Source organism: Schistocerca piceifrons, chromosome 3 (genome assembly GCF_021461385.2).
Source record: "Schistocerca piceifrons isolate TAMUIC-IGC-003096 chromosome 3, iqSchPice1.1, whole genome shotgun sequence".
Lineage (NCBI taxonomy): Eukaryota > Metazoa > Arthropoda > Insecta > Orthoptera > Acrididae > Schistocerca > Schistocerca piceifrons.
Window position 1 is genome coordinate 473099591 of NC_060140.1, and position 17196 is coordinate 473116786.

At 41.3% G+C, this 17196-nt stretch overlaps 1 protein-coding gene across 1 annotated transcript in view; it reads left to right on the forward strand.

The window, feature by feature from the left end:
* The window catches only part of LOC124788747 (sodium channel protein Nach-like), a 102683-nt gene that overhangs the window by 26426 nt on the left and 59061 nt on the right, over positions 1-17196 (forward strand). The window lies entirely within an intron of this gene.

Here is a 17196-nt window from a genome sequence, read left to right on the forward strand (position 1 = left end):
CATTCCATGCTTGTGTGTGTGAACCAAAATCCCGAAACAAGCAGACAGAGGTTTTCATCTTTCCTCATAACACAGTGTTCCTATTTGCTAATGCTGGAGGCAAAGTGAGAGCTGATGCCGTTTCGTATCAAAAAATAGAGTGAAATAAGCCATTTGTACTAGCCTCTAAGATTAATTGTTTAGGAATTTATAGGACTCCAATAGATCAATTAAATCACTCACTTCCGCCTTGCAATGATTCCTCTTCGTAGTAAAACTTATTTTCAATGTTTGAGTATCACACAAAAATATTATGCAAATCAAGTAATGAAATTTCCACCACTAATAGATCGTTGCACTAAATATATCTGAGGCTTTATATGCACCAACGTCTCAGAGCACAAATACCCTCCTCCACCAAAACTTTCCACTAAACATACCTGGTGAAAAGAAATTCTACAGATCACTCAAACTACCGATCGCGAGGCGGGTGCCATTCGCCGTCTACAGGGTAGCATCCATCTGCACCGGTCGGGGAGAGATAAACATCCGCGCAGACAATGCTTGCCCATACCAAATGCATGCGTACAAGTAATACAACTATTGAGAACAATAAATTGATCAGTCGGGAATTTGAGGTCACGACTGGGTTCTTAAAAGTACTATAATATTCCTAAATTAGTTCCCTCTGGTACATTCGGTAGGAGGAGGGGGAAGGTTTGAGTGGTGGTTCTCAAAGTGTGCGCCAGGGCGTACTGGTGCGCCCTAGAATATTTACGGGTGCGCCCTATAATATTTTAGGAAAACATATGGCCAAATATAAAAGAACTTACACTGTAGCTACTCCATTTTATCCATTTCACGACAGTCCTTACGTTTTGTCGAATATTTCAGTTTGGTTAAGGAATTAAAGTAGCTTACTCCTTGTAGAGTCGACGGTATTCGAACGTTTCATGCCGACTGTCTTCTCGCTTCCACTGCTGCTAAACTTAGCTATCTAACAGTAGCGGCTGTATGGGATCTGGGAAAAGGTATTTCAAAATTATGAGTGATGATAAAGCCATTGCTGGCCCATCGAGGTCATCCCTTACACTGTTGAGAAGTGTAAGGAATTGTAGGGAAAGTATAATTTGCAGTGGGGCGAGAAAAAAAATTATTCGGGTGGCAGAATGCTGCGGTCCGGAGAAACAGAATGTTCACATAATTGTCCTATTGCTACAAAACAAAATAATACGCAGTGGTGGGAGTGAATAATTCATTTAATAATGAATGTAACTGTATTTATAAACCTAACACTTTATCCATCGTAAAGTTTAGTATGGCAAACGCGGTAACTTATTTCATATGTTGTAAAGAACTTCTACATCCACATTTATACTCCGCAAGCCACCCAACGGTGTGTGGCGGAGGGCACTTTACATGCCTCTGTCATTACCTCCCTATCCAGTTCCAGTCGCGTATGGTTCGCGGGAAGAACGACTGCCGGAAAGCCTCCGTGCGCGCAGTCCAAGACTCCAAACATGGACCGCAAGTTTCTTACAACATAATGCTTCATGGTTATTCATAATTAACAAAAATGTCATTTTCTTCAAATCCCTGCACTAGAACTGCATTACAACACCCTTATTTTAATTCACAATTTTGATAGAATTAATGCGTTTTTAGCGAACCATTTTTACTTCTGTGTGTAAAATATAACTGTCTTAGTCACTGGTCAGTACAAGGCGCACAGGCATCCGTGGTTGAGTAGCACTGGACGTGAAATTTTCCTAACCATCCCCCCTCTCACCATCCTTCGCCCTGTAGGCGCCGTGCAAGTTATTTTGGCACACCTCGTTCGGAGCCTTATTTCCGTAACCATACGGTGCGACACTTGTGTCGCTCTTAAAGTTTGTAAGTAAACATTGAGTTAATCCACAGGGTTTTCAAGCTTTAATGGATTTCTGGTCAGATCCAAACGTTCAGAATCAGGAGAAAACGGCGAAAAAATATATGACGACTGACGGATTTTTCCGACGGGAGCTCTTACGAATATTATCTGATCGCGTCGTGCTTTTGTTTCGCATTTTATTTACCTGTAGACGTTTTTCTTTTATGATGGTAGCCTTGCTGAAATTCAGCCTTGTGCGCTATGCATGTGATCAAAACTTGTCCACAGAATTCGGAAGGTTTCGTGCCGTTCCCAATGATTGCTAATCTATTCCATCTAACTCCGAGTGACGCTGCAACACCACGTAGGAAGTGAATTGCATATTATTATTGCTGGCCATTACGACCTACTTAGGTATCGCGACAGTGTATCAAAAAATTATAAATACATGTGCAACCAGTCACTTTTCAATATTACACAGATCAGGAAAGTTTTGCATCACCTCTGTTGAGTTCCGGAACTTGTACAGGAAATTGGAATAGAGCTCAACATAAACATTATTTCCACCCTTTTCATTGCTCATGAAAATCACATATAGCATGTTGAACCACCATACAGAGAGACCTTCAGAGGTGGTGGTCCAGATTGCTGTACACACCGGTGCCTCTAATAATCGCTAGCACTTCCTCTTGCATTGCTGCATGCCTGTATTCGTCGTGGCATACTATCCACAAGTTCATCAAGGCACTGTTGGTCCAGATTGTCCCACTCCTCAACAGCGCTTCGGCGTAGATCCCTCAGAGTTGTTGGTGGGTCACGTCGTCCATAAACAGCCCTTTTCAATCTATCCCAGGCATGTTCGATAGGGTTCATGTCTGGCCACTCTAGTCGAGCTATATCGTTATCCTGAAGGAAGTCACTCTCAAGATGTGCACGATGGAGGTGCGAATTTTCGTCCATGAAGACGACTGCCTCGACAATATTCTGCCGATGTGGTTGCATTATCGGTCGGAGAATGACATTCACGTATGGTGCAGCCGTTACGACGCCTTCCATGACCACCGGCGGCGTAGTTCGGTCCCACATAATGCCACCCCAAATAGAGCAGCGAAGCTTCACCTTCCTGCACTCGCTGGACAGTGTGTCTAAGGCGTTCAGCCTGACCGGATTGCCCCCAAACACGTCTCCGACGATTGTATGGTTGAAGGCATACGCGACACTCATCGGTGAAGAGAACGTGATGCAAATCCTGAGCGGACCATTCGACATTTTGCTGGGCCCATCTGTATCGCGCTGCTTGGTGTCGTGGTTGCAAAGATGGACCTTGCCATGGACGTCGGGAGTGAAGTTGCTCATCATGCAGCCTATTGAGCACAGTTTGAGTCGTAACACGACGTCCTGTGGCTACACGAAAAGCATTATTCAGCGTTGCTGTAGCGGTCATCCACTGCAGTAGTAGCCCTTGAGCGGCCTGAGCGAGGCAAGTCATCTACAGTTCCTGTCTCTCTGTATCTCCTCCCTGTACGAAAACCATCGCTTTCGTTCATTCCGAGACGCCTGGACACTTTCCTTGTTGAGAGGCCTTCCTGGCACAAAGTAAGACTGCGTACGCGATCGAACCGCGGTACTGATCGTCTAGGCATGGTTGAAATGCAGACAACACGAGCCGTGTAGCTCCTTCCTAGTGGAATGACTGGAACTGATCGGCTGTCGGAGCCCCTCCATCTTATGGACGCTGCTCATGCATGGTTGTTTACATCTTTAGGCAGGTTTTGTGATATATCTGAACAGTCAAATGGACTGTGTCTGTGATACAATATCCATAGTCAATGTCTATCTCCAGGAGTTCTGGCAACCGGGGTGATGTAAAACTTTTTTTGATGTTTGTATTTTATTGAAAATGCATAACTTTCTGTTGTCAACAAAATATTATTGTAAAGAGAGTACAGGAATGTATCTATGAGAGCTGCTTATTGTTTGACCTCGAGTTGTCCGTGACTAAAAGAATTTCATTTCATGTTCTTTCCTACAGAGGAGTAGCGCATGTGAACATGATCGTTATTGTTTATGAAGCCTTGCTAGTGCTGAGCGTCATTTCCACTGCTGTTGAGTGATCTAGCGGATTAATGACAGAAGCTTCCAGCAAGGTTAAAGGAACTTGAAAATTATCGTTCGCAGCACTGTTAACCCACGGAGGAAACAAGAATCCAGGCCCGGAAGGAAAACACGTTTCCATTGTTATGCACTTGAGCTTTCAAGTGATATGTCAGTGAGGTGTTTTTAGCGGTCGTGGGGCTTGTGTTTTGTGTACAGGGTAGTGATTATTTTGAAAGCGCTAGAAGTGAATCTTATATGCAAAATACAATCCAATAAAATAGACAGATTTCTGAAATACGAGCATCCCGTTGAAGAATCCGATTCTGGAAGTGAACAAACGCTAAGTGCAAGTAAAAAAGCAAGCAGCGGCCTACTCGTGAATACAATGAAAGCCACTTAAGTTATGGTTTCACTTTGACTGGGAGTGAAGATTATCCTTTCTCAGTGTGATTAGTATTTGTGTATAAAATGGCAACTGAATCTCTGATTCCTAGTAAACTGAGCAATCATTTTAAAACAACGCATTCACATATGAAAGATAAAACTGTAAGCTATTTCAAGAAATTATCTGGACAGCAAACAAGGGCAGCAAATTCTTTTAAAAGTGAAATGCCTGTTTCTGATAAGTCTGTGATCGCTTCCTACCAAGTCTCTGAACTAATGGCAAAGGCTATACTATAGATGAGTCACGTATTTTGCCTGCTTGCAAAAAAAGAAATAAAAAGTTGTCATGACGATGCTATGAAAAAAAGCAACTATGAAAATAATCAAGATTCCTTTGTCGAGTGATACAGTTCACAAGCGTATTAAAAAAAAAAAAAAAAATCTACTGATATTGAGAAAAACGTTTGCAGTAATAAACTCAAGCACTCAAACTTTGTTTTCCAAGTTGATGAATCAACAGACATAACCAACCAATCGCAACTTTAAGCCTTTGTCCATTTCATTAATTAAGATCAAATAGTAAATGAGTTTCTTTTTTGCAAAGAATTAAATGTGTCTACTAAATGTGAGGACGTTTTGCACATTTTAAATGATTATCTTAAAAAGTGGCAGTTAACATGGGTTGTGTGTAGGCATTTGTATAGATGGCGCCCCTTCAATTGTAGGCTGTGTTAAGAGCCTTATTTCTTTTGTAAAAAAAAATTATGATATTGTCGTAACTCACTGCTTTACTCATAGAGAGGCCTCAGTAGCAAAAACATTGGGAAAATCATTGAGAGAAATTTTAGAGCATGTTGTTCAGATGGTAAATTTTATTAAAACAACACCTGTCAATTTCGTTTATTCGATATGGAGTCAGAACACAGAGGGTTGCTTTTACACACAGTAGTCAGTTGGTTGTCGAGAGGGGAAGTACTTACCCGTGAGCTCGAGCTGTGACAAGAACTTCGTGTGTTTTTCGAAGAAACGAAACATTTACATTTTGCGACCTCCTTCGGAGTACATTTTGGATTGTCAGATTGTAGTATTTGGTCGATATATTTCTGCAGTTCAATATTTTGCAATCTAGCATGCAAGAGCAAGAAGAAAATATCCTCACATACACCGACAAAATTAAAGCGTTTCACGGAAAACTACAAATACGGAGAAGAAAAGCTGCTGAAGGTAATTTGGAAATGATCCCGTCGGTAAGGAGCACATGTATAAATGAAATACTTCGGATAGTACTAGATCATTTAATAAGTTTAGAAGAGGAACTGAGTTCAACACTGAACAGTACGATTCGATTCGAAACCCATTCATGGAAACTTCAGGTGATTTTGGCTTAACATTAACAGAAGGTGAAGAACTGATTGTGGACTGATGATTAAGCATAAGGAATTGTCTCTTGAAGCCTTTTTGATTTCTTTAAAAGAAATGAACCATGGACCTTGCCGCTGGTGGGGAGGGTTGCATGCCTCAGCGATGCAGATAGCCATACTGTAGGTGCAACCACAACGAAGGGGTATCTGTTGAGAGGCGACACAAACGTGTGGTTCCTGAAGAGGGGCAGCAGTCTTGTCAGTAGTTGCAGGGGCAACAGCCTGGATGATTGACTGATGTGGTCTTGTAACACTAACCAAAGCGTCCTTGCTGTGCTGGTACTGCGAACAGCTTAAAGCAAGGGGAAACTACAGCCGTAATTTTTCACGAGTTCATGCAGCTTTACTGTATGGTTAAATAATAATGGCGCCCTCTTGGGGAAAATATTCCAGAGGTAAAATAATCCCCCATTCAGATCTCCGGGCGGGGACTACTGAGGAGGACGTTGTTATCAGGAGAAAGAAAACTGGCGTTTTATGGATCGGAGCTTGGAATGTCAGATCCCTTAGCTGGCAGAAAATTTGAAATGGTAAATGGATAGGTTAAAGTTAGATATAGTGGGAATTAATGAGGTTTGGTGGTAGGAGGAACAAGACTTCTGGTCAGGTGAATACGGGGTTATAAATCAAAATCAAATAGGGGTAATGCTGGAGTAGGTTTAATAACGAATTAAAAAAATAGGAATGCGGGTAAGCTACTACAAACAGCATAGTGAACGCATTATTGTGGCCACAATAGATACCAAGCCCACGCCTTCCACAGTAGTACAAGTTTATATGCCAACTAGCTCTGCAGATGATGAAGAGATTGATGAAAGGTATGATGAGATAAAAGGAATTATTCAGATAGTGAAGGGAGTCGATAGTAGGGAAAGAAAGAGAAGGAAACATAGTAGGTGAATATTGAATGGGGGTAAGAAATGAAAGAGGAAGCTGCCTGGTAGAATTTTACACAGAGCATAACTTAATCATAGCTAACACTTAGTTCAAGAACCATGAAAGAAGGTTGTATACATGGAAGAAGTCCAGTGATACTGGAAGGTTTCAAATAGATTATATGATGGTAAGACAGAGATTTAGGAAGCAGGTTTTAAATTGTAACACATTTCCAGGGGCAGATGTGGACTCTGGCTACAATGTATTGGTTATGAACTATAGATTAAAACTGAAGAAACTGCAAAAAGGTGGGAATTTAAGGAGATGGGACCTGAATAAACTGACATAACTAGAGGTTGTAGAGAGTTTCAGGGAGAGCATTAGGGAACGATTGACAAGAGTGGGTGAAAGAAATACAGAAGAAGAATGAGTAGCTTTGAGAGATGAAATAGTGAAGGCAGTAGAGGATCAAGTAGGTAAAAAGACAAGGGCTAGTAGAAATCCTTGGGTAACAGAAGAGATATTGAATTTAATTGATGAAAGGAGAAAATACAAAAATGAAGTAAATGAAGCAGGCAAAAAGGAATACAAACGTCTCAAAAATGAGACTGACATGAAGTGCAAAATGGCTAAGCAGGGATGGCTAGAGGACAAATGTAAGGATATAGAGGCATATATCACTAGGGGTGAGATAGATTCTGCCTACAGGAAAATTGAAGATACCTTTGGAGAAAAGAGAATCACTTGCATGACTATCAAGAGCTCAGATGGAAAAGCAGTTCTAAGCAAAGAAGGGAAAGCAGAAGGTTGGAAGAAGTACATAGAGAGTCTACTCAAGGGTAATGTTCTTGAGGACAATATTATGGAACTGGAAGAGGATGTAGATGAAGATGAAATGGGAGATATGATACTGCGTGATGACTTTGACAGAGCACTGGAAGACCTGAGTCGAAACAAGGCCCCAGGAGTAGACAACATTCCATTAAAACTACTGATAGCCTTGGGAGAGCCAGCCCTGACAAAAGTCTACCATCTGGTGAGCAAGATGTATGAGACCGACGAAATACCCTCAGACTTCAAGAAGAATATAATAATTCCAATCTCAAAGAAAGCAGATGTCGACATATGTGAAAATTACCGAACTGTCAGTTTAATAAGTCATGGTTGTAAAATACTAACACGAATTCTTTGCATACAGATGGGAAAACTGGTAGAAGCCGACCTCGGGGAAGATCAGTTTGGATTTCGTAGAAATGTTGGAACACGTGAGGCAATACTGGCCCTACGACTTATCTTAGAAAATAGATTAAGGAAAGGCAAACCTACGTTTCTAGCATTTGTAGACTTAGAGAAAGCTTTTGACAATGTTGACTGGAATACTCTCTTTCAAATTCTGAAGGTGGAAGGGGTAATATACAGGGAGCGAAAGGCTATTTACAGGTTGTACAGATCTGTATATTGAGCAAGCAGTGAAGGAAACAAAAGAAAAAGTCGGAGTAGGAATTAAAATCCATGGAGAAGAAATAAAAACTGCCAACTGGTATCTGTACAAACTGTAAATAGCCTTTCGCTCCCTGTATATTACCCCTGCCATATTCAGAATTTGAAAGACAGTATTCCAGTCAACATTGTCAAAAGCGTTCTCTAAGTCTACAAATGCCGATGACATTGTAATTCTGTCGGAGACAGCAAATGACCTGGAAGAGCAGCTGAACGGAATGGACAGTGGCTTGAAAGGAGGATATAAGATGAACATCAACAAAAGCAAAACGAGAATAATTGAATGTAGTCGAATTAAATCGGTTGATGCTGAGTGAATTGGATTAGAAAATGAGACACTTAAAGTAGTAAAGGAGTTTTGCTATTTGGGGAGCAAAATAACTGATGATGGTCGAAGTAGAGAGGATATAAAATGTAGACTGGCAATGACAGGGAAAACGTTTGTGAAGAAGAGAAATTTGTTAACATTGAGTATAGATTTATGTGTCAGGAAGTCGTTTCTGAAAGTATTTGTATGGAGTGTAGCCATGTATGAAAGTGAAACGTGGACGATAAATATTTTGGCAAGAAGAGAATAGAAGCTTTCGAAATTTGGTGTTACAGAAGAATGCTGAAAATTAGATGGATAGATCACGTAACTAATGAGGAGGTACTGAGCATAATTGAGGAGAAGAGGGATTTGAGGTACAACTTGATTAGAAGGAAGGATCGTTTGTTATGACATGTTCTAAGGCATCAAGGGATCAACAATTTAGTACTGGAGGGCAACGTGGAGGGCAAAAATCGTAGAGGTAAACCAAGAGATGAACACACTAAGAAGATTCAGAACGATATATTTCATCAATCTCTTCGTCATCTACAGAGCTAGATGGCGTATAATCTTGTACTACTGTGGTAGGCGTGGGCTTCGTATCTATCTTGGCCTCAATAATGGGTTTACTATGATGGTTGTAGTAGCTTACCGGCATTTCAATTTTTTTATTGATTATTAAACCTATTCCTGCATTACCTCTATTTGATTTTGTATTTATAACCCTGTATTTGCCTGACCAGAATAATTATTCCTCCTGACACCGACCCTTGCTAATTTCTGCTATATCTAACTTTAACATATCCATTTACCTTTTTAAATTTTCTAACCTACCTGCCGGCTAAGGGATCTGACATTCCACGCTCCGATCCGTAGAACGCCAGTTTTCTTACTTCTGATAACAACGTCCTACGGAGTAGTCCCCGCCCGGAGATCCGAATGGGGGACTATTTGACCTCCGGAATATTTTACCCAAGAGGACGCCATCATCATTTAACCATACAGTAAAGCTGCATGCCCTCGGGAAAAATTACGGTTGTAGTTTCCCCTGGCTTTCAGCCGTTCACAGTACCAGTACAGCAAGACTGTTTGGCTTAGTGTTACAATTCCAGACCAGTCAATCATCCAGACTGTTGCCCCTGCAGCTACTGTTCTGGCCTCTCAACAGATGCCTCTCCGTTGCGGTTGTGCCTACGGTATGGCTGCCTGTATCGCTGAGGCATGCAACCCTCCCCACCAACGGCAAGGTCCATGGTTCATTTCTTTTAAAGAAATCAAAAGGGCTTCAAGAGATAATTCCTTATGCTTAATCATCAGTCCACAACTAGTTCTTCACCTTCTGTTAATGTAAGCCAAAATCACCTGAAGTTTTCATGAATGGATTTCGAATCGAATCGTACTGTTCAGTGTTGAGTGATGGAAATATGAACTCAGTTCCTCTTCTAATCTTATTGAATGATCTAGTACTATCCGAAGTATTTCATTTATACATGTGCTCCTTACCGACGGGATCATTTCCAAGTTACCTTGAACAGCTTTTCTTCTCCGTATTTGTAGTTTTCTGTGAAACGCTTTAATTTTGTCGGTGTATGTGAGGATATTTTCTTCTTGCTCTTGCATGCTAGATTGCAAAATATTGAACTGCAGAAATATATCGACCAAATACTACAATCTGGCAATCCAAAATGTACTCCGAAGGAGGTCGCAAAATGTAAATGTTTCGTTTCTTCGAGAAACACACGAAGTTCTTGTCATAGCTCGAGCTCACGGGTAAGTACTTCCCCTCTCGACAACCAACTGACTACTGTGTGTAAAAGCAACCCTCTGTGTTCTGACTCCATATCGAATAAACGAAATTGATATGTGTTGTTTTAATAAAATTTACCATCTGAACAACATGCTCTAAGATTTCTCTCAATGATTTTCCCAATGTTTTTGCTACTGAGGCCTCTCTATGAGTAAAGCAGTGAGTTACGACAATATCATAATTTTTTTTTACAAAAGAAATAAGGCTCTTAACACAGCCTACAATTGAAGGGGCGCCATCTATACAAATGCCTACACACAACCCATGTTAACTGCCACTTATTAAGATAATCATTTAAAATATGCAAAACGTCCTCACATTTAGTAGACACATTTAATTCTTTGCAAAAAAGAAACTCATTTACTATTTGATCTTAATTAATGAAATGGACAAAGGCTTAAAATTGCGATTGGTTGGTTATGTCTGTTGATTCATCAACTTGGAAAATAAAGTTTGAGTGCTTGAGTTTATTACTGCAAACGTTTTCCTCAACATCAGTAGTTTTTTTTTTTTTTTTTTGTAATACGCTTGTGAACTGTATCACTCGACAAAGGAATCTTGATTATTTTCATAGTTGCTTTTTTTCATAGCATCGTCATGACAACTTTTTATTTCTTTTTTTGCAAGCAGGCAAAATACGTGACTCATCTATAGTATAGCCTTTGCCATTAGTTCAGAGACTTGGTAGGAAGCGATCACAGACTTATCAGAAACAGGCATTTCACTTTTAAAAGAATTTGCTGCCCTTGTTTGCTGTCCAGATAATTTCTTGAAATAGCTTACAGTTTTATCTTTCATATGTGAATGCGTTGTTTTAAAATGATTGCTCAGTTTACTAGGAATCAGAGATTCAGTTGCCATTTTATACACAAATACTAATCACACTGAGAAAGGATAATCTTCACTCCCAGTCAAAGTGAAACCATAACTTAAGTGGCTTTCATTGTATTCACGAGTAGGCCGCTGCTTGCTTTTTTACTTGCACTTAGCGTTTGTTCACTTCCAGAATCGGATTCTTCAACGGGATGCTCGTATTTCAGAAATCTGTCTATTTTATTGGATTGTATTTTGCATATAAGATTCACTTCTAGCGCTTTCAAAATAATCACTACCCTGTACACAAAACACAAGCCCCACGACCGCTAAAAACACCTCACTGACATATCACTTGAAAGCTCAAGTGCATAACAATGGAAACGCGTTTTCCTTCCGGGCCTGGATTCTTGTTTCCTCCGTGGGTTAACAGTGCTGCGAACGATAATTTTCAAGTTCTTTTAACCTTGCTGGAAGCTTCTGTCATTAATCCGCTAGATCACTCAACAGCAGTGGAAATGACGCTCAGCACTAGCAAGGCTTCATAAACAATAACGATCATGTTCACATGCGCTACTCCTCTGTAGGAAAGAACATGAAATGAAATTCTTTTAGTCACGGACAACTCGAGGTCAAACAATAAACAGCTCTCATAGATACATTCCTGTACTCTCTTTACAATAATATTTTGTTGACAACAGAAAGTTATGCATTTTCAATAAAATACAAACATCAAAAAAAGTTTTACATCACCCCGGTTGCCAGAACTCCTGGAGATAGACGTTGACTATGGATATTGTATCACAGACACAGTCCATTTGACTGTTCAGATATATCACAAAACCTGCCTAAAGATGTAAACAACCATGCATGAGCAGCGTCCATAAGATGGAGGGGCTCCGACAGCCGATCAGTTCCAGTCATTCCACTAGGAAGGAGCTACACGGCTCGTGTTGTCTGCATTTCAACCATGCCTAGACGATCAGTACCGCGGTTCGATCGCGTACGCAGTCTTACTTTGTGCCAGGAAGGCCTCTCAACAAGGAAAGTGTCCAGGCGTCTCGGAATGAACGAAAGCGATGGTTTTCGTACAGGGAGGAGATACAGAGAGACAGGAACTGTAGATGACTTGCCTCGCTCAGGCCGCTCAAGGGCTACTACTGCAGTGGATGACCGCTACAGCAACGCTGAATAATGCTTTTCGTGTAGCCACAGGACGTCGTGTTACGACTCAAACTGTGCTCAATAGGCTGCATGATGAGCAACTTCACTCCCGACGTCCATGGCAAGGTCCATCTTTGCAACCACGACACCAAGCAGCGCGATACAGATGGGCCCAGCAAAATGTCGAATGGTCCGCTCAGGATTTGCATCACGTTCTCTTCACCGATGAGTGTCGCGTATGCCTTCAACCATACAATCGTCGGAGACGTGTTTGGGGGCAATCCGGTCAGGCTGAACGCCTTAGACACACTGTCCAGCGAGTGCAGGAAGGTGAAGCTTCGCTGCTCTATTTGGGGTGGCATTATGTGGGACCGAACTACGCCGCCGGTGGTCATGGAAGGCGTCGTAACGGCTGCACCATACGTGAATGTCATTCTCCGACCGATAATGCAACCACATCGGCAGAATATTGTCGAGGCAGTCGTCTTCATGGACGAAAATTCGCACCTCCATCGTGCACATCTTGAGAGTGACTTCCTTCAGGATAACGACATAGCTCGACTAGAGTGGCCAGACATGAACCCTATCGAACATGCCTGGGATAGATTGAAAAGGGCTGTTTATGGACGACGTGACCCACCAACAACTCTGAGGGATCTACGCCGAAGCGCTGTTGAGGAGTGGGACAATCTGGACCAACAGTGCCTTGATGAACTTGTGGATAGTATGCCATGACGAATACAGGCATGCAGCAATGCAAGAGGAAGTGCTAGCGATTATTAGAGGCACCGGTGTGTACAGCAATCTGGACCACCACCTCTGAAGGTCTCTCTGTATGGTGGTTCAACATGCTATATGTGATTTTCATGAGCAATGAAAAGGGTGGAAATAATGTTTATGTTGAACTCTATTCCAATTTCCTGTACAAGTTCCGGAACTCAACAGAGGTGATGCAAAACTTTCCTGATCTGTGTAATATTGAAAAGTGACTGGTTGCACATGTATTTATAATTTTTTGATACACTGTCGCGATACCTAAGTAGGTCGTAATGGCCAGCAATAATAATATACAACTCACTTCCTACGTGGTGTTGCAGCGTCACTCGGAGTTGGATGGAATAGATTAGCAATCATTGGGAACGGCACGAAATCTTCCGAATTCTGTGGACAAGTTTTGATCACATGCATAGCGCACAAGGCTGAATTTCAGCAAGGCTACCATCATAAAAGAAAAACGTCTACAGGCAAATAAAATGCGAAACAAAAGCACGACGCGATCAGATAATATTCGTAAGAGCTCCCGTCGGAAAAATCCGTCAGTCGTCATATATTTTTTCGCCGTTTTCTCCTGATTCTGAACGTTTGGATCTGACCAGAAATCCATTAAAGCTTGAAAACCCTGTGGATTAACTCAATGTTTACTTACAAACTTTAAGAGCGACACAAGTGTCGCACCGTATGGTTACGGAAAGAAGGCTCCGAACGAGGTGTGCCAAAATAACTTGCACGGCGCCTACAGGGCGAAGGGCGGTGAGAGGGGGGATGGTTAGGAAAATTACACGTCCAGTGCTACTCATCCACGGATGCCTGTGCGCCTTGTACTGACCAGTGACTAAGACAGTTATATTTTACACACAGAAGTAAAAATGGTTCGCTATAACGCTTTAATTCTATCAAAATTGTGAATTAAAATAAGGGTGTTGTAATGCAGTTCTAGTGCAGGGATTTGAAGAAAATGACATTTTTGTTAATTATGAATAACCATGAAGCATTATGTTGTAAGAAACTTGCGGTCCATGTTTGGAGTCTTGGACTGCGCGCACGGAGGCTTTCCGGCAGTCGTTCTTCCCGCAAACCATACGCGACTGGAACTGGATAGGGAGGTAATGACAGAGGCACGTAAAGTGCCCTCCGCCACACACCGTTGGGTGGCTTGCGGAGTATAAATGTGGATGTAGAAGTTCTTTACAACATATGAAATAAGTTACCGCGTTTGCCATACTAAACTTTACGATGGATAAAGTGTTAGGTTTATAAATACAGTTACATTCATTATTAAATGAATTATTCACTCCCACCACTGCGTATTATTTTGTTTTGTAGCAATAGGACAATTATGTGAACATTCTGTTTCTCCGGACCGCAGCATTCTGCCACCCGAATAATTTTTTTTCTCGCCCCACTGCAAATTATACTTTCCCTACAATTCCTTACACTTCTCAACAGTGTAAGGGATGACCTCGATGGGCCAGCAATGGCTTTATCATCACTCATAATTTTGAAATACCTTTTCCCAGATCCCATACAGCCGCTACTGTTAGATAGCTAAGTTTAGCAGCAGTGGAAGCGAGAAGACAGTCGGCATGAAACGTTCGAATACCGTCGACTCTACAAGGAGTAAGCTACTTTAATTCCTTAACCAAACTGAAATATTCGACAAAACGTAAGGACTGTCGTGAAATGGATAAAATGGAGTAGCTACAGTGTAAGTTCTTTTATATTTGGCCATATGTTTTCCTAAAATATTATAGGGCGCACCCGTAAATATTCTAGGGCGCACCAGTACGCCCTGGCGCACACTTTGAGAACCACTACTCTAACCTTCCCCCTCCTCCTACCGAATGTACCAGAGGGAACTAATTTAGGAATATTATAGTACTTTTAAGAACCCAGTCGTGACCTCAATTTCCCGACTGATCAATTTATTGTTCTCAATAGTTGTATTACTTGTACGCATGCATTTGGTATGGGCAAGCATTGTCTGCGCGGATGTTTATCTCTCCCCGACTGGTGCAGATGGATACTACCTTGTAGACGGCGAATGGCACCCGCCTCGCAATCGGTAGTTTGAGTGATCTGTAGGATTTCTTTTCACCAGGTATGTTTAGTGGAAAGTTTTGGTGGAGGAGGGTATTTGTGCTCTGAGACGTTAGTGCTTATAAAGCCTCAGATATATTTAGTGCAACGATCTATTAGTGGTGGAAATTTCATTACTTGATTTGCATAATATTTTTGTGTGATACTCAAACATTGAAAATAAGTTTTACTACGAAGAGGAATCATTGCAAGGCGGAAGTGAGTGATTTAATTGATCTATTGGCGTCCTATAAATTCCTAAACAATTAATCTTAGAGGCTAGTACAAATGGCTTATTTCACTCTATTTTTTGATACGAAACGGCATCAGCTCTCACTTTGCCTCCAGCATTAGCAAATAGGAACACTGTGTTATGAGGAAAGATGAAAACCTCTGTCTGCTTGTTTCGGGATTTTGGTTCACACACACAAGCATGGAATGGCCTCTTGAGAAAGGCGGAGACAGGAAGCCAGACTGGAATTCCCTGACCAACAGAATGCCACAACTTGATTCTTTGTTTGGGGGCCACGAGATCAAAGGAGGTCGATATGCTTTCTGTGGTCAGTGGTATTTAGTAATGTGAGCTGTAATTTGGACATTGGGAGGTTTTGACTTTCGCGGAGTTGCCCTGACGATAGACACATGCATGGGAGGCCCCAAACGGTGGTTACTACACTGCATTTCTTTCTTTTCATGCTATGTGACCAATTTCGCAGCGTGTAACTGTCAGTGCAATGTGACTACTGTATTTTTGTCGATCTGTACAAAATAGTTTGCTGCTGAGGTTCTAGTAATTTGTCCATCTGCAGAAAGTGGCGATGGGATTCTACATATGTCATGAACTTTTAGATATGTAATTTTTCAGATTTTCCTGTCTGTGCTTAGACACCAGTGTGCTTCGAGAAATGAGGGAAATAAAAGATAAGAGTCTAACATCCCTGACTCCAGCAGCAAATATAAAGTAAGCCTGTTCAGCATTTCCATGCACAATCAGAACGGAAGAGTGCTGCATGTGTTTAAATATTCCATACTGCAATCGAGATCCACACATATTCTTTAAATAAATCTATATTCCATAAACCGCCTTGTGTTGCATAAATTGTTTAAATAAACATCATTCTACACATTGTCTATATTGTTTAAATAATATTCCATACACTGCAATCGATTTCGCAGCAAATTTCGTAAATAAATAAATAAACTGTATTCCATACACTGTCTTGTATCCTATAAATTGTTTAAGTAAACAATATTCCACGCATTATCTAAATTGTTTTACATATTCCTTACACTGCAAACGATTTGCGACCAAATGACCGATCAACAAACTCTTATTGCCGCCAGTTTGCAGGTGGGGGAGGGAAGAGGCAAGGGTGTGAGTTTCTCAGAGTGGGAGAGGTTAATTATTTGATCGATTTCAATAATTAGTCAATGAAATTGATATCAAAAGTGTGCTTGTGTTGGCAAGTTGTGTTTCCTGAGGGGTGTTGAGGGAGGAGGAGAGGATGGGGGAGGAGGAAAGGGAGTCAGAGGGGTGAGTGTTTCTTGGAAAACAAGCTAACCAAACAATGGGGTAAGGACCTGTCAACAAAATGATGGATTATCCCCAGGAGGTCATAATCCTCGCAGCAGAACAATAGGTTAAGGACCTGTCAATCGAAAGAGAATGAAAAGTGTGCCCGTGAAGTAGGCAGCCCTCAATGTGTGCTTATACTCTTTTGCCCCTCTACTTCTAAGGTCCCGTCGTAGTGAGAATGGGTTTTAATTTGAATGCTCCTCTTAAGTTTACAAGCTATAACTTCTGTCTCATCTCTTATAATGCGTTTCCTAGTTTTGAAGCACTGTGTTATTAATGTTCATCTGGAACGATTGACATATCTGACAGTGTTCCCTAATGGTGTCTGCTGGTACCAGTTATACACATTCACGCGACTGTGCTGTTCAATTATCACAGGGCCCGACAGAGCGTTACGATAAATGGTATGCAAAACAATCTTATCGTCCATAATTAAGGTTGTTCAGATATTTATGCGTGTATTAGTACTTGCCTAGCAACAACTCTTGCCACATGGCATCTGAATTCGTATCTGTATGCCTAAACTTCACTGAAGCGAAGCAA